The sequence below is a fragment of the Dasypus novemcinctus genome, chromosome 22 (assembly GCF_030445035.2).
Source record: "Dasypus novemcinctus isolate mDasNov1 chromosome 22, mDasNov1.1.hap2, whole genome shotgun sequence".
Lineage (NCBI taxonomy): Eukaryota > Metazoa > Chordata > Mammalia > Cingulata > Dasypodidae > Dasypus > Dasypus novemcinctus.
In genome coordinates this window covers 49349850-49371165 of record NC_080694.1, presented here as the reverse complement: position 1 = coordinate 49371165, position 21316 = coordinate 49349850, and positions in this window count along the sequence as shown.

Here is a 21316-nt window from a genome sequence, read left to right as displayed (position 1 = left end):
GAGGCAAAGTTTAGAACTTGGAAGAGAAACACAGAAGAAATCCCATCTCATGTGACTTGGCATTTTGGTTCACAAAGAACTAGAATGCTAGGAGTCAGATTTCAGGAAATAGTAGGGGGGGGATTTGAATTGCATGAACATGATTACAAGAGAGATAATGGAAAATTACATCAGAACTAACTCAAACCTGCCCTGAGCTTCAGTCACTCTTGATTAATTAAAATGAAATGGATGAGTGAGAGGCTGTGACTGCGCATGACTTCGGCATACTCTCTGCCAAACAAGTTTGCTGTAACATTACTACTCAAAATCATAAAAGAGCTGGGCATGGGTCCCAGAACATTGCTAACTTTTCTTCTTTCTTCTGTGATCCACATATTATAATTTCCTTCCTTGACGCGCCCCCCCACCCCCAAAGCCCTTTTCAACTCTCACACTTACCATGTCTAAGGACACTTACAAAAGCCTAGAAATGGAGAGAACATGCATTGTACATGTCCCTTAAGTTTAGACTTCATTCTCTCCTGAAAGGGTCTGCTCTGATGTTCAGCTCCCATGGCAACAGTGGTGGTTTAAACAGAGTAGTGGTGATGACCTGCATTTGTCAGAGATAAAATAATACTAGCACTGCCGCTGGACTTAGGCTCTTTTTAAATGTCACCAGGGTTTAGATTAGTTGAGGTCGACCTCATAAGTCATGGACCCCAACCCAGCCACCCCCCCAGCAGGTGATCTCAGCAGTGTGTAAGTTATCAGTCACTTCGGCTTCCTTTCTATTTCCTCAGAAGTTATGGGGATGATCTTCCATCCTCACTCCCATATTTGCATTTTAGAGAAAGTAAGTCTTCTCTCCTCCAAAGCACACCCAGTCAGCAGTTTCTTCCTCTCTGCCAGGACTTGTCTTCAAGCAAGTGCCTCTTCCCCTTCTCTCCACCCTTCTCTCTACTAATGTACCATTCTATTATCTTCTTTTTCTCTCCCAGCTCCTTGAAAACACATTTTCCCATATGAACTAAGACTTCATTTCTGATATAGCCAGGTTAGCCCAACACAGCCTACTAACCCCGCTGATCACAACTTAAAAACTCTGGACAAAATACAAAATACCTGAGGTCTCTAAAAAGTCAAAACAGGCAGATTGTGGAGGGAAGCTGAAACTTGGAAAAGTGGCCCAAAAGAGAATGACTTTCCTAGGTTTCTTTTTTTTGTTTGTTTGTTTTTTTTACAGCTTTGCCTTAGGCATAGGCCCCAATCACAGAGTTGGGGGGGGGAGATAGTAGGGCAGACTGCTAAAACTCAATTATCCCAACTTTCTGTCCTAAAGAAGTGGGAAAAAGGACACTTGAGTATGGAGATGAGAGAGCTGTAGAAAGGAATCCCATAATTCTCCATATGAACTCATGCAAGTGAATTCATGGATCAGACTCAACAAGCAGAGCAAAGGCTTTGAGAACTGAATTGTTATTTAAACCACTACCCAACTCTCAGATTAATCCTTGAATGGCACATGCATGGGGCATACCCAAAGCAGCATACTAGAGACTTTAAAAGCTTAACGTAGATTAGAACCACCACCCATGGAAGCCAAAACAGAAATTTCAGTCTAAATGAAACTATGTTGACTGCCTGATTGAAAGAAATCAAAACCTCCAGAGAATTTTAACAGTAGATTATACAATTTAATATTCACTATGTCCAGGATTCAATCAAAAATTACTCAAAACATATATCCAGGAAAATGTGTCCAGTTCTCAGGGGAAAAGACAGGCAACATATGTCAAACCTGAGATGGCCTAGATGTTGAAATGAACATTTTAATGCAACTATTATAACTCTGATCATGAGGTAAAGGTCAAAACATTTGAAACGAATGGGGAGATAAAAATTCTCAGCAAAGAAATAGAAACTATAAAGCTATTTTTAAAACCAGTTGGAAATTTTAGAACTTAAAAGCGTAATACCTAACATGAAAATTCATTGGATATGCTCAACAGCAGAATGGTGATGATAGAAAAAAGCAGTGAGCTTGAAGATAAAGCAATAGAAATAAAACAATATAAAGGAGAAGGAAAGCCCTCTTTAAAAAAAAAATAGATCTATAGAACAATATCAAAAGTTCTAACATGGATGTCATTGGAGTTCCAGAAAGAGAGGAAAAAGAGAATGAGTCAAAAACTGCCAAGATTGGTGAAAGACATAAATTTACAGATTAAAGCAGCCCAGTAAACTCCAAGAAGAATAAAGTCAAAGCCACACCTGACATATCATAATCAAACACTTAAAACCAAACATTAAAAAATTATTTTGAAAGCCACTAGGGGAAAATGACACATTATCTATAAGGGAACAATGATTAAAATGACTGTGACTATCTCATCAAAAGCCACAGACATCAGAAGACAGTAGACCAATGTCTTCAACATGCTGAAAGACCAAGAACGAGGCAGGTCTTATAGCTGAGAGACTGGAGCACAGCCTGATTACAAAAGAAGGGCTTAAGTTCAGGAAATGGGGCAGAGATGTAGAGATCAGAACTGTGGTGGTGCACCCCCCCCCCCCCCCAAACCTGAAAGAGGCCTGATTGACAATCAAGGCTTGACTGGCCACCTGAATGTCAGACCTGCAACTGCACATGCAGACAAAGCGCACACATACACACACACACACATGCATGCAGCTGCATACATCCTCATGAGGCTGTGAGGAGGGGTCAAATAGCTACAAGTGAAGGCAAGAGGGACCCCTGAGAGTGACTGTCGACCTGGCTAGAGATTAGAGATTAGACATCTTTTCTGGCCCCGGATGTCTCACTCTTGTCCACACTACACTCTCTGCCTTGGTCTGCTCACCCTCTGAGCTCAATAACCTTAATTCCTATTGTCCTTGATACTCTAGTGCACACACAGCCTCATCCATTCGGTAGGGAGAACATATTGCTTTATGACTTCCAAGAGGTAGTCTTGGAACCTCCAAGTAGGCGCTGAACCTTTTCATAAAGACTTCCAGGATCTTCCTCCTGAAAGTAACTCCCCTCCTCTGAATTTCCATGGCAATTCATTGTACTCGTTTAATACCTTAGATTATGGTTAGCCATATACACAGTATATTGCTTAACTATACACCACAGTATATCGTGGTGGCTTAAAGGTGCTCGTTGCTGAGTGAATGAATGAAATAAACAGATATTTTCCCCCCTAAATCAGTTAAAATACCACCAGTCATTAAGAATGACATGAATTGTTTTCATGTTTTAAAAATCGATCTATAAAAAATCATCTTTACTAAAATTAGCAGGTCTCCCAACTCTCCCTCTTGGATTCATTCTTCCTTGAATTCAGTGCTAGCTAGGTACAGATTTACTAGAGACTAGAACACTAGAGATTGAGTCAGTGAGCCTGGGTAGCTGGCTGACAGCATTAACGAGGCTAGTCATCACCTCCCATGAGATTAAGGAGTCACTAGGTCTTCCTGTGTGTCTTAGACTGAAGAGAATGGCCACTCCTACCTCACAAAGTAATCATTCTACTCAACTGTTCATAGCCCCATCACTTACAGTAAGAGAGTTCAGAGGCAGCTAGTTATGCAACAAAGTGGAAGGCATAGTTGGAAAGAAAAGTTCTGCCTCTGATCTCAAATCTGTCACAGACTGAGTTGAGGACACTGCAAAACCCCTTCTTTCTTTTGGTGTTTCGATATCTCCACTTACGAAACGATGCTGAAGATAATGGTAAGTCTGAAAACAGAAACAGGATGCACATCAGCTGGTCACTGAGGAAAACAGAATGGGTGCAAATAGAACTAAAAAGCTGGGGAAGTATGGAGAGTTTTCAGTATAAAAGAAAATATAAAAAGATAATCTTTTTAAGAATTTGATTTTTTTTTCCTTAGTCACTCGCAAAGTAAGAAGGCCAGGGTGATATTGCCAGTGCTTAACTCCAAAATAGATAAAAAAGTTTTTTTAAAAATGGCTGTGCTATTGGGGAAAAAATGTCCTGAAATAACCCATCACTGGTGTTCAGAAGTCACAAGGTCATCATTCATCTTTATAAAAAGAGACGCTGAACAAAGACAAACAAGGTAAAGAGCTCACTTTTACATAATGCCTGGCCAGGTAAAAGAGTAAAAGAAATAGCTGTCATTCCTCAGACCTTGAGCTGGACAGAAAACATAAAGCTTTAGGAAATATTCTATGAAATGCTGTATTTCTGGTTTCAACAAATGCTTGGAGGCATCATGAAAGAACTTTTGATATGGGTAGAAAATTTTGTTCATCATTCTTTTAAAACCTTAACTATATATATTTTCCAAAATCCTGTGGTCTAGTCTCTATGTTGACCTAAGATCAGTCAGGGTCAAACAAACCACAACTTTAGAAGCTTACATCCAATTTCACTCCCTTTGACTTGAACATTTATTAATTTCAACACAGAATAATAATTACCCTACTAGAGTTAGTATTACCAAGTCCCCAAGCTCCCCAGCTGAGCTCTGGAGAATAATTGCCTTCGCAGTATTCCTTTAAACTTCTCTGTGCTCATTCATCCAGACACAAATTCTTACAAAATTAAGAGTGGAGGGAAAAATTAATGTATTCATCCAGTGAAACTTTGACACAGAACTACCACTAATTGCAGAAGTAAATGGGGAGGAGATTGGGGTCATAGACTGGCCTGTAGTAAGAATAAACTTCCTTCAAAATCCCCTATTTATCTAAAAGTTTATGTAAATTAGAATTTTGACACCATTCTCTATGCAGGTTTCTTTTTAATATAAAAGCAACATTTCCCCCCAAATTTCCAAATGGCATATTCCAGTTTAGTGAATCAAGGGAAAAAGAAAACACAGCACTTTGGGTCCAGTGTACTGACTATCTTAAAGCAAAGTGCTTTGCTTTGTTTTCTCTTTTTGTGTTATTCAAATCTCCATGCCAGTTATGGAGATTTCAAGAGTGTAATCTAACAAAAACTCGTAATTGTTTATTAACTTGTGGATTTTTCTGGGGCAGGAATAGCGCTGCAATGCTTCCTAAGGAGAAACCAAGAGAGAAGGACCTTTCAATTGTAGCTAATAGAATTTTCAATTGTAGCTTTCAGTGAATGGGAGACTCAGTTCTCACTTAGGTCCATGTGGCTATTTGTGAGCAGAAAATAGTTTTAATTATTCTGCCTATGCAACAAGGATTTTCTGGGACAGTTCCAATTTCATTCTTTTCAATACATGTGATTTTCTATTACGTTTGTAGGAAATTGTCCAACACCTACACTCACACGGATGATTAGAGTCCACTGTAGAAAGCTGTTCATTGCAACCCTATGGTGTTAATGGCAAACAACTGAAAACAAGCTATATGCCCCTCAGTAGGGAAATGGAAATTTGATGCTTCCACATAATGTAAAACGAAGCAGAATAAGGTAGAGTTATATTTACTGGTATGGAAAAATTTCCAAGATACATTGTTCGTTGAAAAATATTAAGTTTACAGAACAGATGTTTAGTATACTCTTTTGTGTCACACTCACAAAAATTCTACAAGATCTGTTTGCATGGAGTTGGAAAATATCTGGCAGAATATACCAGAAACAAAAATAAAACTACCTCCAAAAAGGGGAGCGGGGAGGGGAAGCAGTTAAGGAGAAATGGGGCCTTCTGTCGCTCGTATTTCCCGATTCCCAGTATTTCTACGTCACCTTGATAAATTAAACACTTTCCCTGAGCCTGCCAATCGGCATTGCTTCCTCCCATGTTTGAGACTCTATCTTGTCATTACCCATCCACTCCTAGCCACAGGAGCTGAGCATGCGGTCATGAGACCGGCATGATGCAGTTGGAAAAGAAAAGCAAAATAAATGTCACACAACGCGCCTACCTATAGGTTGCCTGCTGAGGGCTGTAGCCAACAGGCCAACGTGTAATGTCGGGGGGCAAGGCGGGGGGTGAGGCAAACACGTTTCATTCACAGCAATTTCAGGAAGGTCCTCGTCACTGGTGGGCGCAGGAGCCCCGCAGTGGAGGGGACCCAGCAAGCCCAGCCCCTGGCAGTGTCGTCATTCCAAGTTCTCCGATTCTGCCGTTGGGCTCAGTTTGTGGTCGACCCTGCTAGTTGCCCACCGATACCTACTGTCCCCTTCTTCCTTACCACAGAACCCACGTTTTATTCGGGGTGGCAAAGTGACTAAGGAAAGCCACTGCCCTCCTCAAGCTCTTTTGACATTGGATGTGGACCCGTTACTCGGTATTGCCCAATAGGTTGAAAGCAAAAGTCTTTGGGGTGAAACTTTTTGAAAATCATTCTTTGCTTAATAAAATAAAAAGAGCAGACTCAGCTCACTCATGCCTTTAGCTCCTCATCGTTCAATCTGTCTGGAAATCGATGTGTGGCCTGGGGGTGGAAAAGCCATCTTGTAAACCCAAGGATGAGAATCCCACCATGAGAGTGGCAGAGCAGGACGCCGAGCGGAGCCTCCGATCCTGGATGACAGCCTAGAGCAGTTTCAGAAATCCTCAACTGCTGCCTCTTTGGGTCTCCTGTTCTGTGCGGAAAGTAGCTGCTTGGCTAAGCTGCTGTAATGGAGTTTCCATAAACACGGCCAAAGACTAACCAGTTGTCGGTCCCCCAACAGTAGTCTGGGAGAGAGGAAGCAAAACATTGTTAAGGCTCTGGATGGCTAATGAGGGCTCTGGACAGAGGAGCAAGATCTTGCACAATGGACTTGTCTGGAAATGAACCAGAAATACCAGGAGAAGTCAGGCAATGGCCTGGGACATGAGGGGAGGCTGCATATTACCATGTGTTCAGGTGCCTGGGACACACCTGAAAATTACAGGTCGGGTTGCAGGGCAAAAATCTGTGGGAAACGAAAGGCAGGTGGCTTGTAGCTGTGGTATAGACCAGGGTGGGCAGGGATTTCTCTCTGGGTCCCCGCTCTTCCCAAGATCAGCCACCGTCTGGTCCCCCCTGGAACGGATGTCTCGCCACACCGTTGTGAAGAAACTGGTGCGCCATTTCCTTCGTTTTCTCTGCTAGGACTCTAAGAGGTCCCAGGCAACCCCACGCACGCCCCTAGGTGCAGGTAGCTGTTTGACGTGGCAGACCCAATGGTCTGGAGTTGGGAGTGGAGTAAAGATGGGAAGAGGTGCATTCTGGTCAACTTGCTCCTAGAATGACCTGCCATCTCCTGCCCACTCCTATTACTTTTATTTATTAAATGTGTATATATATATATATATGTCTACATCCACAGTCAAAGGGTGAGTAAAATGGATAAATGAATAAATAAATAAGCAAGCAAGCATTGGCTGCAAGAGTTTCTTTTTTATTTTTTTAACTTACTTGGAAGGATGTATTATCTGTTAGTAAGTAGTGTAAGTAATTATCTTTAGCGTGGAACTGGTATATTTTCGGCAATCCCACTGAAATGGTGTAAACAACATTTCCTGTGTCAAAAGCAGAGCTCCAAATCTGTTTTAGAATGGTCCTAATCTCCATCTATTCTCATTCCCACCAATAAGCTTGTCTTTTTATACCCGCTGGCATCTGTGAGAAAGACAGCATCCCACACTGACCAAGGATCCATCTGCAGGCAGGCGGGGGAACAGGAGCGTAGACTGTCACTTTATGCAGATGGCATTCTATTAATACAAGCAAGTGACCCTAAAAGAGAAATTGGCTGGCTCCCACAGAACTTCAAGAAGATTGTTCTGGATTTCCTGAAAACAGGTTATTTCTAAATACATGGTGTTGCCTTTTCAACACCCGTGGGGCGTTTTTGTCCCCGGAGCTGGTTTTGTGAAGCGGACTCACTGTTGTGGGCCTGTGAGCCTGAAAGAGAACGGGGACGGCACGGCGGGAGGAGGTAGTCACAGAGAAAGAGAATGTCCCTTGTGGGAAGAGGGCCAAGTGTCCCCATCACTGTCCCGGGACCCAGCATGGTATGAATCCTGGAGACACCGGGGCATGGGAGCGACGGGTGGGAAGCCAAAGGGGTTGACCTCCTCCTACCTCACCATGAGACTACATAGCTTTCAATGACACTCAAAGACATCCGTCAGGTGACTTGACGTTCTGCTCTTACACGAGCTAAACTTGACCATCAGTGGCTGCTTTAGAGGATCAGAAGCTGTCCCTGGTACTCCCTCTTCTTCAGTGTCCTAACCCTGGCTGGCCACGGAAAGGGTGGTGCCAACTGGACTAACAGGTCCATGGGGATGACAATTCCTCGTTGTAAACCACCCAAAGACCCTACAAGAGAGATTGTACAATGGAATAGCCATGAAGCTAAATGCTACACGGTGATCAAAATTCATCCTCTGAAACACTAATTTTCAAACTACAGTTATTTCAGTTTCCCTCGGGAATTTGGTCCTATGCACAGCCCTGCAATTGCCTACTTAACGCATGTCTTTACATTAGCTTGGTTTTTAAGCTTATATTCCACCTTATACTCATCCTGGCAGTGATAGCTATGCTATCATGAGTTTGAAATGCTAATTACATTTTTTTCAGTACACATTAATATAAACATAACTATTAAAATTAAAAGTGTTCATCTAAGTATCAGCTACAATTGTCCTGAGAGCCCCCAGGGGTACACTTTCCATGGTTTGGAGAACGCATGCTTTAGAAGAATTTGCCGAATATGCTGTTACCTGGGAAAAAAGGCAAACACAATGCAGTGTTTGATCACAATTTTGTGGAAATAACACATACGGATATAAATATATATGCACATGGAAAAACAGTCTGGATGTATATACCCCAACATCTTCATAGCAGTCAGCTCTATGTAATATGGTCTCATTGAGGTTTCTGTTTCGTTTTGTTTTTAGCAAGTGGCACATTTAAATGTGGTGATTAATTCATTAGGGTTTTTAAAAATAGCTTTATTGAGATATAACTCATATCATAAAATTCACCCTTTTAAAGTATATGATTCAGTGTTTCATAGTTTATTCACAGGGTTGTGCATGTCAATAATATCTAATTTTAGAACATTTTTTATCAACTTGAAAAGAAACCCCATACTAATTAGCAATCATTCTCCATTGCCCCCCACCCCACCCCCAGCCTTTGGAGGCCACTAATCTACTGCCTTTTTCTATGGATTTGCCTGTTCTGGACATTTCATGTTAATGGCATCATATAATATTTGCAGCTGGCTTCTTTCACTTAGCACAATGTTTTCAAAGTGCATCCATTGTTGTTGTTATTACTTTCAATCCTTTCTGTTGCAAACAATATCCCATTGTGTGCATATAACACATTTCTTTATCCATTCATCAGTTGATAACATTTGAGCTGTTTCTACTTTTTGGCTACAGTGAATAATTTATGAACAACTTTTTGTATGGACATATGTTTTCAGTCCTCTTGGGCATAAACCTAGGAGTGGACTTGCTGAGTTACATAACAAGTCTGTGTTTAACATTTGAGGAACTGACAGCCTGGTTTCCAAAATGCCTATACCATTTTACAATCCCACCAATAAGGCATTAGGGTTCCAGTATTTCCTTGCAACGTTTGTTATTATCTGCCATTTTGACTTTAGCCATCCTAGCAGATGTGACGCAGTATCTCTTTGTGGTTTCTATTTGCACTTTCCTAATGACTAATGGTGTTGAACATCCTTTTCATATATTTATTGGTCATTTGTATATTTTCTTTGCAGGAATATCTATTCAAATCCTTTGATCATTTTATAATTGGATTCTTTCTCCATTTATTTAGTTGTGTTTTTATACATTCTAAGCACAAATTTTGTATCAAATATATGATTTGAAAATGTTCTCCCATTCTGTGAGTTGTCTTTTTACTTTCCTAAAACTACATTGAAGCATAAAAGTTTTGAATTTTGATGAAGTCTAGTTTATCTATTTTTTTTTCTTTTGTAGCTCTTGGTTTTGATGTCATATCTAAGAAACCATTGCCTAATTCAAGGTAATGAAGATTTATATCCTAAATTTTGCTGTAGGGGTTTCATAGTTTTAACTCGTACATTTACATCTCTGATCAATTTTTAGTTAACTTTTGTCTATGGGGTGAGTTAGGGATTTATCTTCATTCTTTTGCATGTGAATACCCAGTTGTCCAGCACCATTTGTTGAAAAGACTATTCTTTCCTCCACTGAATTATCCTGGCATCCCTGTCCAAACTAAATTGACCATAATGGAAGGATTTATTTCTGGATCCCCAATTCTATTCCATTGTCCTAAAGACCTAGCCTTATGCCAGTATCTTGATTACTGTAACTTTGTAGTGAGTTTTGAAATCACAAAGTATGTGCCATAAAATTTTGTTCTGCCTTTTCAAGATTGTTTTGGCTAATTTTGGTCCTTGACTTTCCAAATGAATTTTAGGATCAACTTAGTTTCAGCACCCCCAAAAGGTAGCTGGGATGATAAGGATTGTGTTGAAACTGTAGTTCAATTTATGGAGTATTGCCATCCAGTTTCTGATCCATGAGGATGAGACATTTTTCCATTTATTTAGGTCATCTTTCATTTCTTTCAATAAAATTTTGTACTTTTCCTTGTACAAGTCTTACACTTCTTTTGTTACACTTATTCCTATGTATTTTATTCTTTTTTGGTACTATTGTAAATGGATGCAAGTTGAGATTATTTTCTTCTCTAGCCTCTTCTATATTTCTCAATTATTCATAACAAACATATATAACTCTTATAATTAAAAACTAGGGAAAAAGAAACCACTTGACCCTCATGAAGATTTTGGGAACCCTGTACATGGATTTACCTTGTAGCTTGATTCAAAACAGTTCATGTAGCCTCTAATGGAGCTTAGGAAATTGGCCTCATCCTTAACTGTTTGTTTAGCATATTGTAGAGATGCAAACCAAATATTTATTTCTTAGGGTGAAACAGATTCTAGTCATTTCCGAAATGGCTACATTGTTTTACAATCCCACCAACAAGGAATTAGAGTTCCAATACATTCTTGCTCACATTTGCTCATTGTTTGCCATTTTGACTTTAGCCATCAAGCAGGTGATGAAAAGGAAAGATGTCTTGTTGGAAATAAACTCTCATTTTATAACCTTGAGAAAAAGAAAGTCGAAATAAAGCAACTCAGGGTCCTTTGGAGTAGAGAGAGAAGGAGTAAGGGTCTCGGTAAGAAGGGAAAAAATGCATTTGCTGGATCCAGGTTTTGAATGCAATTGGCCCAACAGAGAGCAGCTGAACCTGCTGCCCAGGCCCCAACACCTCATTCCAGACTAAGTCACTTTCACCTTACAGGTATTATTAACACATTCTACCTTCTAATTAGATTCATGAACTGAATCACCAGGGCCGTTAGAGACCTCCACGGGAAACCTTACCCAAAGAGATCAGTTTATGGCGTTCTCTGTCCTTCACAGGGTTGGTTGGTTGACGGATCACTTGTTTTCAATCAGACAGAACTTGCTCTCCTCAGTTGCAGGGCCATGTGCTACGGCTCTTTGTCATTTCAGTATACATGGTGGCTTGTTTCGTGGTTGTAACAGCTCCAAAGGATAAGATCATTCATAACAGATCTGAAAGATCCCCTTGAACATCAAGCTAGTGCACTGGGGAAGGCTAATCCACCACATCTAAAATCATAGCTCCTGGCAAGAAGAATTATAGGTCAAAATACCCCATGAGGAAAACAAGAGCCCAGCAGCAGTGGTGGCTCAGAGGAGCGCTTGGAAAATCTTACTTTTATAATTCAGGACTATCAGCCCTTACCAGAAGAAATATGTATAAAGCCCCAAAAAGCACCACACACACACACACACACACACACACACACACACATACCCCCCCCCCCCCACCCGGCATCCTCTGGGCTTCCAAGGAAGCTCATGTAATGGATTTGGAAAGAAGTCTGTGAGAATTCCCACTCAGAAAGCACTCATCAATGTGCACATTCCACGGATTTTATTTTTGAAACAAATCTTGTAGTTCTCAGCCCTTCCACAGGACTATTTGCAAGGGAACGATAGAGGCTATTTAACAGTGCTATTAGAATCCCTTTACCAACTGCCAGCATTCAAAACAAAAACCTGAGTAAATTGAATCCCTTTCCCCAAAACCCAGACTTAGAAGGATGCTCCTAGCATCCTAATTTCCCTACTCTCTCTTCTCACCTTGAAAAGCAACAAGAAAATAGCTAGGAATGTGGCCAGTCCCCACAGCACCTTTAAGTTGGAGGTACACAAGGCCTGCGGAGGTACTCTTCTTTACGAAGGGCCCGTAAGTTTCCTTCACAACCAGAACCTGACTAGAATTCTGCAGCCTTTCAAGGTCTGAGACTGTGCACAGTCAAATAATGCTATGCTCACCTTCCAAGAAAGAAAATCGAGAATAGGAGATTAGGTGAGGAAGAGGCCAAAGTCTTCAGTGTTTTTCCTGAGGATGAGCAAAAGGTTCTCACATGCCCCAAAGCAAACTGAACAAAAGGGTCAAGGCAGTAACCATGATTCTCCTCACGAGGTGGAATCAGGTGTGATAACGTTCTCCTCAGGCAAGTTACTCATCTCTCCCTAAACCTCAGCCAATGTCTTTCTCAGCTGTCACAGAACAGCATCCTTCTCTGCACCAGCCTGTTCCTCAGCAAGACCTCCCCTCATCCCACAGACCACAGGTCCAAATCCTTCTCCTTACTGCTTTGTTTAGCCCTCAGTTAGGCCTGACCAGCCACAGGCCAGCCACTGTAGAATCAATTCAATGGCAAGTCATCAACTTGATCCATCTCTGTTCAGATGCTGAGAGTGTCCAGAGGTATCTTCCAGTGGCAAGATGGAAAAGAATTCATCTCTTTCCTTAAATGAGGCATAGTGGGAGAGCAAAGACATTCTGACTTTTAATCTTTCTCTTAGACTTAAACATCACCCATTTACAAAACATCCCATGTTTCAGAAAATTCTTCCTGATCCAAATTTTCAGGTTCTCTTTGTATTCCTCCCAGGCTTCAAGGAATTCCAATGGAAGCTAAGGACCTGGCTACGTGGACTGTTTTTTTATCATTAAAAGGTCGACTTGTGGGAGATCAGGTGAACATCATACATTTCATTCTCATAGAAAGAATGTACTCCTGCTAATTCTGGTTCAGCTTTCTGATGGCATCAAATCCAGTCTATCTTCCTCTATCAGTCCTCCCTGCTAATGGGCACACACATCCCTTTAATGTATGGAATCACTTTGACAGCTTTCAGCACATATTAGCTTACTGAACACTTGGAGGAGATATGAATGACAGGTTTGGCAATGGCTCTGTTAAAATTTCATCAACAGAAAATGAAAATAGTGAAGATCTATGCCTATTGGTCATTTCACCAGAGATGTCTGTGTGAATCAACGAAGAATAAATATCATCATGATCCACTGGTGGTATATTGGTGTTTATTAGGAATTTTTATTATAGGTCTAATCAAGTTGGACTATTACAGATTGTTAAATAATCTTCACCTTTTCATTTTTCTCCATTCTCAAAATGGATATTTCACATGGGGCTGAAAGATGTTGTTCCCTCCCCACCCCCTTTAAATGTACCCTCACCACAGTGGCAGGTACTTATTAATACAGTAAAAATGTTAATTGTAGGGGTATGGAAAAAGCATACCAAATGTACACTGTAGACCATAGGTAGTGGTACTAGTTTGATAATATTACCTCATAATCTGTAACAAATGTTTCTCAGCAATGTAGCGTGTTGGTGGAAGGGTGTTGATGGGTTCCATTACATGTTCATGATTGTTTTGCAAGTTCACAAATTCTATAGTAAAATATATTTTTAAGAAATGTTAATTGAGTGATGGATGAGTATAATGAACCCATGTAAATAGAACGGAAAAATCCTCATGGTATAATCCTAAGAAAATGTAAAATTTTAAATTATAGTTATACTGTTGCTGAAAATACATAAAAATGGAATTGACATATTGGCAACTTTAAAAGAACAAATGAAAATAAAATTATTTTGCTTATATAATCAAATTTAAGGTATGTTTCATCTGTTATAACTAAAACTCATTGCAACAAAATAATATTCTAAAAATGAATGAATCTGATCATACACAAAATCAGAAATGCAAGATTATAGCGTAAGTTAATATCACAAGAGATAATTAAAAGATCTAAAGCATGCCCTCAAAATATCTACCTCAATCAGCCAAACTAAAAATTGTAGATGTTTTACTCAGTGTTCTCGAGGGAAACAAAACCAACAGGAGATATCTGTAAATAGTATGAGATTTTATAAAATTCTCATGCAAGTGGGGGTTCTGATGAAGGTCCTTGATGAGTTATCAGGAGACAACTGAAGTAGAACGGAATACTCTCTCTGAATGCTGAAAGCACTTCTCCTTTTAAGGCCTTTATCTGGTTGGATGAGACATCACTCATTGCTGACAGCAATCTTCTCAGCTGATTGTAGATGTAATCAGCCATCTACGCAGTCAACTCACTGATGATTAAAGTCCATGAAATGTCCTTGTATTACAACTAGCCCAGTGCTTGCTTGACCAAACTGGGTACCATTACCTGGCCGAGTAGAAACATTAGCCAAACCATTACAGTAGGTAAATGGAAACCCATCTTGACTATCCTGTTTAAACAAGGAGGGAGTTTGACTACCATATATTTTAGTTTAAGAAGGAAAAAATAAAAGAAAAAGCCTAGCAAGGTTCCTAAGAAAACTATCCTCTACAAAATTTTATGGACCTCAAGAGTACTAACTCTAAGTGTCAGGACCAATGATAAGTGGAAATATAAAGATGTATGGCTTCGGGTGTGGCTTCTGCAACTGGAGCACCAGACTTTTTAGACAACCTCAAGAATTCTTTCTCTTGAATTTAAATCCCCCACAATCTTTTCAAATTTTGTGGAACCCAAGTTTGACTTTGGGAAAAAAAGTATATATCCATTTTAATCGTCTCCATCATCTAGAGCTGATAAAGTTTCCAGAAATATAGTCAGAATTACTTTACTCACATGTTAGCTGGGTGGCCCCCAATTTTTGGTGATCTTGAATTTTTTATGAGTACTGACACAATTGTGCCTCCCTCTCTCTCTTTTTTCCTCTCCCTCTATTACTGAACATTTTATTGAAATAACTGTAGAGCCACATGCCATTGTAAGAAATGATATAGAGATCCCTTGTACACTTTTCCCAATCTCCCTCCATGGTAACATTTTGCAAAGCCTATAGTATAAAATCACATTCAGTATATTGGTTTTGCTACAAAAACCCACCAATCTTATTCAGATTTCTCCAGTTTTACTTGTATTCATTTCTGTATGCATATGTGTGTATGAGAGAGAGAAAGAGAATTCTACACAATTGTATCAGTGGCTTTCAATTTTTGCTAAATTATTTGCCCTAATTTCCTCCTCAGATGTAGTACATTTGGGATATTTTCCAAGTGCGATCTATCCCACGTCTGACCTGGAACATTCTGCATCTTCCCCCAACTTCAGGTTGATTGGCTCACTGTCTCTCACAGAAACGTGAGCCACCTCTGGGTTAATCTGTCCCATTCGGCTATTGATTCCAGATTTTTCATGGTTTGGTCACTCATTCAAAAAAACATTTCCTGGGTGCTTAGTGAGTCTTTAAAATATTGCCCTGGTACTTTAGACACCAGGGTCCTGATCTCCAGCGAGACACACGGCCTCTGCTCTCAGGAGACGCAGAGTCCACTGGACATCAACGTTCGTGCCAACAGTGAAACTCCTGGGATCGAGCAGAGCAGGTAAATGCATGATTCTGACAGAGGAGCTGAAAGGGAGTCATGTTTTTAAAATGTGAAATGCAATTTCCTCATTTGCCTTCTCAGGTTAAAGAGCCTCACCTGGGTTCCCTAGAAGTCAATCTGAAGAAACGGTAGGATGTATTATGAAAGGATTCCCGAGAAAAATAGCGAAGTAATACTCAGCTTCTGACATTCAAAGGGATTGAGCAGCCAAGTAAAAATCAGGCAATTCAAACTATTATCTGGAGAGAAGATTTTCCACATTTTTATCTTGCCCTTTAGCATGTCAGGAACACAGCTTGAAGAACCTACTTATTAGAGTTCTTCTAAGTGGAGAGAAGACACCACTTCCTCCCTTTCGAACCATAAAAGCGCATTGCTTTATGGTAGGATGTTACAATAGGTAGGAAAAAAACAGGGTTAAATTTATACCACAAATCCAAATTATACTGTGAGTGGAATTTGCAACCAGGCTTCTGAGCATTAAATAGACAAAAACTAAAAATCACAGGAGATACTAAACAGTCGCCAAATTTCAGATAGACAAAACCCTTAGCCTCACTGATGCAGAATCTTGGAATCTATTTTGCAGCTACCTCACTGAGGTCCACCCTCCTAAAAATCATTGACTCTACTTAGGGTATTTTATGGTTGAAACTGCCAAATTGTTTCACCTGACCTTTGCTCTGTTCAAAACTATCACCTATTCCTTCGGCAAGGGTTTTCAACCAAATTCTTGCTCACGTGCTTGTATTGATCCAAAGCCCTTTGCTGAGTAAAATACGGCTTTGCACAGGTTCCCTGCTATTCAATGCTGTGCACAAATAGGCTAGCCCCCCACATGAGCTAGCAGACAAGTTAGGATACTAAATTTGCACAGAAGAATGCAGCTTCGCCACCTGCACACCTGTTATCTAAAGCATATGGCTCTCTCTTGAATCAACAGCACAAAACAGAGGCTCTTCAGGCTCTCCTCAGGGATTGCAGCCCTGCTTCTGATCCAGCCCTTGCCAAGAGCTGCTTGAAACATCTGATATTTGAAGGAGAAACTGTAAAATCTGCTAACTCTGCATTTCTCTAGGTTCCTAAGTTCAATTATCTCCCTCTTGGGTGCAAACATTTCAAAACACTGTATCTGGACTCCCTGCAGTCATCCCACAGAAGCTCCTGCCAAAGCATGGCTTGTAAGGGAGGAAACTATGTATTCACTTGTAGTTTATTTTGGCATCATCTGTAATTCCATGTCTGTTCGCCATCTTAGAAAGCCATCCTTCTGGTGATGCAGAAAGCTGGAAGGAACTATGACCCTCATGACTTTGTGGAGGAGAAACACAGCTTCAACTGCCTAATCCTACACTTCTTTTCCATGAGAGAGAATTTTAGCTCAGTATAGTTCAAATCACTTTTGCTTTGGGATTTTCCATTACATACAGTGAGACTGAGTCCTGACCAAAAGCAATCCTAATAATCATTGTCAGTGTTCATGGTTTCAACAAATAATTTTTATCACCCACAATATATGTCACGCAATGTTAAAAATAGAATCAAGAAATGGATAAAACATGGTCCCTTCACTCAAGGAGCAAGAAACCAATAAAAATGCAATGCAAGCCACATATGTAATTTTTTTAATTTCTCCCTGCCCACCCCCCCACCCCCCACCCCGCCGTTCCCCGCATTGTCTGCTTCCTGTGTCCATTTGCTATGTGTTCTTCTGTGTCTACTTGTATTCTCATTAGGCAGTTCTGGGAACCGATCCTGGGACCTTCCAGAGTGGGAGAGAGGCGATACCCTCTTGCACCACCTCAACTCCCTTTCTGCTCCATCTTCTTATTTTCTCTCCTCTGTGTCTCTTGTTGCATCATCTTGCTCTGCCAGCTCTCTGCGTCATCTGGCACTCCTGCGCGGGGATCTTATCATGTTCTTGTTATTTGTCCCACCTATTCTGTGTTTATATTCTCTTTCCTTACTTACTTTTGGACTGAGTATATTCCACTCCTCCCCTGCAGATGGCTTCCTCATCTGTTTCCTTGTTGTTTTTGTTCATTGTTTATCTGCTCATTGTCTACTTGTTTCTTCTTTAGCAGGTACTGGGAGCCAAATCTGAGACCTCCCATGTGGGAGGCAGGCATCCAACTGCTTGAGCCACTTCTGCTTCCTATTCCTACTTGTTTATGCTTTTTGTTTGTTTGTTGTCTGCTCATTGTTTTGCTTGTTGTTTGACTCATTGTTTGCCCATTGTTGTTCTTTTTTTCCTTATTGTCTGCACATTGTTTTTGCTTGAGGTCTGCTTGTTGTCTGCTCATTGTTTGTCTTCTTTAGGAGGCACCAGGAACCCAACCTGGGGCCTCCCATATGGGAGGCAGTGCTCAACTGCCTGAGCCATCTCTGCTCCCTAACTAGGTATATTTTATTATTTCATTTTCTCTCTGTTATTTCTATTGTTTTAATGCTTTCCCAAGAAATTACATTAAAGATTTATGATATACCACAATCTGATGTTCATTAGCGCATTTTACCTCTGTCTAAACAGTACAAGGATCTTAGAACACTTGAATTTCATTTATCTCCCTTCTAAAATATGTGTTATTTTTGTTCTATATATGAATTATTAATTTTTATGTGTGTATGAAACATCAATAAACCAAAGCTCATGGGTATTTCTCTTCAAGATCACCAACTGCCTTCAAAGCTGAAGTGTGTTTGACTTGCCTCTATATCTCTTTGTTATCTCCTGCTTGTGAGTTTGGTCTGGAACTTCCTCATTCCCTTGTTAGATCTTCAATGTTTTTAAATATTTTCTGAATAAAAGAATGAAGTTCAATTAGGAGACTATCAAATTAGTCTAAATGAAAGGTGATAAGACCGGGGACAAAGGCAGTCACAGTCACGGTGTGGATGGGATGACAAGGGAATGTTTTAGAAAGCTGAATGAAGTACTAGTCTGGGATCCCAAGTTCATGTGAAAAGTAAAATTGAGTGCGTGAAGGTAAATGTTTTTTCCACAGTGATGTATCCTTAAATACTTCTGTGATTGAATGCCAGGAAAAATTGGTCTTCCCATCCTAATCTGTGTGTTTCTTTTCCTCATATAAAAAATAATTTTCACTTTCTGTGAGTAATTCAGAACACAATTTAATGCTCAATTACAGCACTAATTTAGATCCTGTCTTACGTAGCTATATATTATTTTTTGTATTTCAAATGGCTTTTAATATCCCCCATTATATTACATTTTAAAGCCCTGTTTTATATATTTTTGAATATTTAAATTTTCTCCATCACTTTTGAAAAAAATGCAAAATAAGTAATAAATAACAAATAATAAAGGTTAAAGTAGATTGTTGAAAAAAGTAAGATACTAGTTGCAAATAGTTCTGTTATTATGCATTGTAATTTAACAAACAATTCAAGTAAAATATATATTATATGAATTAAGTTGCATGAAATTGGGGAAATCATGATGTAGTGCTTTGTTTCTGAAGATTTATTTATTTTTATTTATACCCCTCTCCCAGATGGTTCTATCATCTGTCTGCTCATTGTTTACTTACCTTCTCCAGGAGGCACAAGGAACTGAAGCCGGGACCTTCAACATGGGAGGCAAGTGCCCGGTGGCCTGAGCCACATCTGCTCCCTACAGGCTATGGCATCTGCTGGCTTGTGGCATCTGCTCATTTAGGCGTCTGCTTGTGTGTCAGGGTGCAGCATCTAGCTCACTGCAGCAGGTGTGGGCATCTGCTTATCTTCTTTAGGAGGCATCAAGACCCAAAACCAGGACTTCCCATGTGGTAGGCAGGTGCCCAATTGGCTGAGCAACATCTGCTTCCTGTGATGCAGTTTTTATTTAATTTTTATTTTAACCTCTGCTCCACTGCTCCCTACCTGTGAGTCCTGTTCACCAGAGGACGTAATCATTTTCAACACTTACAACTGTTTCTTTTTATATTTACAATGATAATTCTAAATAGTAGGCTTATCCTACTACTTCATTTTTTAAATTTAAATATTATCTTTTGTTTTTCCTCTATGGTGATAAAAATTCAGTTCTTTCACTCTCTTTCCCTGTGTACACATATACATACATACTTCCCCTTCCTTTATCTTCCCAAGATAATTATGTGAAAATTGTTCAAACTGAACTACAAAATGATATATTTCCTTTCTTGTACAACTTTTTGTTTTTTTTTAAGAGTTTATAGTTGCCTTGTTGCTTTTATGTAGTTTTCTGTATACCTGTGAATTTCACCCCCAAATATTCCTATAGAGCTGTAAAGTAAATCATCTTAGCAAACAGCAAGGAATTGTGTCCATTCTATTTTTATCTTGTCGCTATCTCTCCTGGAATCCTCTAACCTGCTTTAATCTGAACTGGCTGCTCTCTGGACCCACTATGTAGCCTTCATCCTGGGGTTTTCTTGACCATAGCTTGGAGAAATCCTTTTGTTCCTGTGTTGATCTGTTCCCTGGATCCTTGGGCTTCCACTTTCTTGGTTTACCTTCTCATTTGGGTGGAAAACAGATTTTTGAGAACTTGGTTGCCCCCAAATGTCTTTATTTTCTTCTCACACTTCATTAATAGCTTGCTGGGGTAGAATTACTGATTCAAATTATTTTTTTTCCTCAGAATTTTCAGAGTATCATTTTGTTTTATAGCTTCCAATTCTGCTGTTCAAAATCCCAATTCCATATGATTATTGATCACTGATCCTTGATCTTCTCTTTGGCTCAGCTGCTTATTCCAGGTTCTGAAATTTCACAATGATTTGATTTTAAGTGAGTTTTTCCCTTTATCAGTTTTGCTAAGCCCCAATGGGTGCTTTCCATCTGTAAATGCATGTTCTTCAGTTTTTGAAGAATTTGTTAGATAATTTATTTGATAACTTTTCTCTTTTTCTCTCTTACAAAATTTTTATTAGTCTGTTTTGATGCCCTAATTTTAGGTCCTGTTTAGATCTCTTAATTTTCTATTTTCCATACTATCTCTTTTTATTGTACTTCCTGAGAGATCGCCATATATTTATCTTCCAAGCGTTCTAGTCAATATTTTATTGCTGTTACTCCATGTTATGGTTTTCAAAAAATCATGTGGATTCAATTACACAAACATTTATGGAGAATCTACTATATGTGAGTTACTCTATTTGGGGTTAGTAGGGAAAAGACAAACACAAAAATATTCCTGAGTTCAAAAATCTTATAATCTATATACATACAAACACGTATCTATAAAATAAAGGCTACATTAATCTGAGTCAACAAATCTGGAAGTAGGGAAGGAAGAACTGTCATCAGTATCATTCTCATTTCTAAATTAGAAGTGCTACTAATGAGAATATCAGCAGGTTAATTTAAAAATTTTACTAGTGATCATATTAAGCAAGTTGACAATTTTTCCATTCAGATTGACACTACTCAAGATAAACTTTGATTGACATTCGTTCAGTAATTCTTATGTACATCTCAGAACCCATGATAGACATAATGGGCATAAAGTTTAATTCTGGAGAAAATATATTCTATCCTGTTTCAGAATATTTTGAGATCAAATAATGATGCTCTTTCAAAAGTATGCAGGATGTTCAAC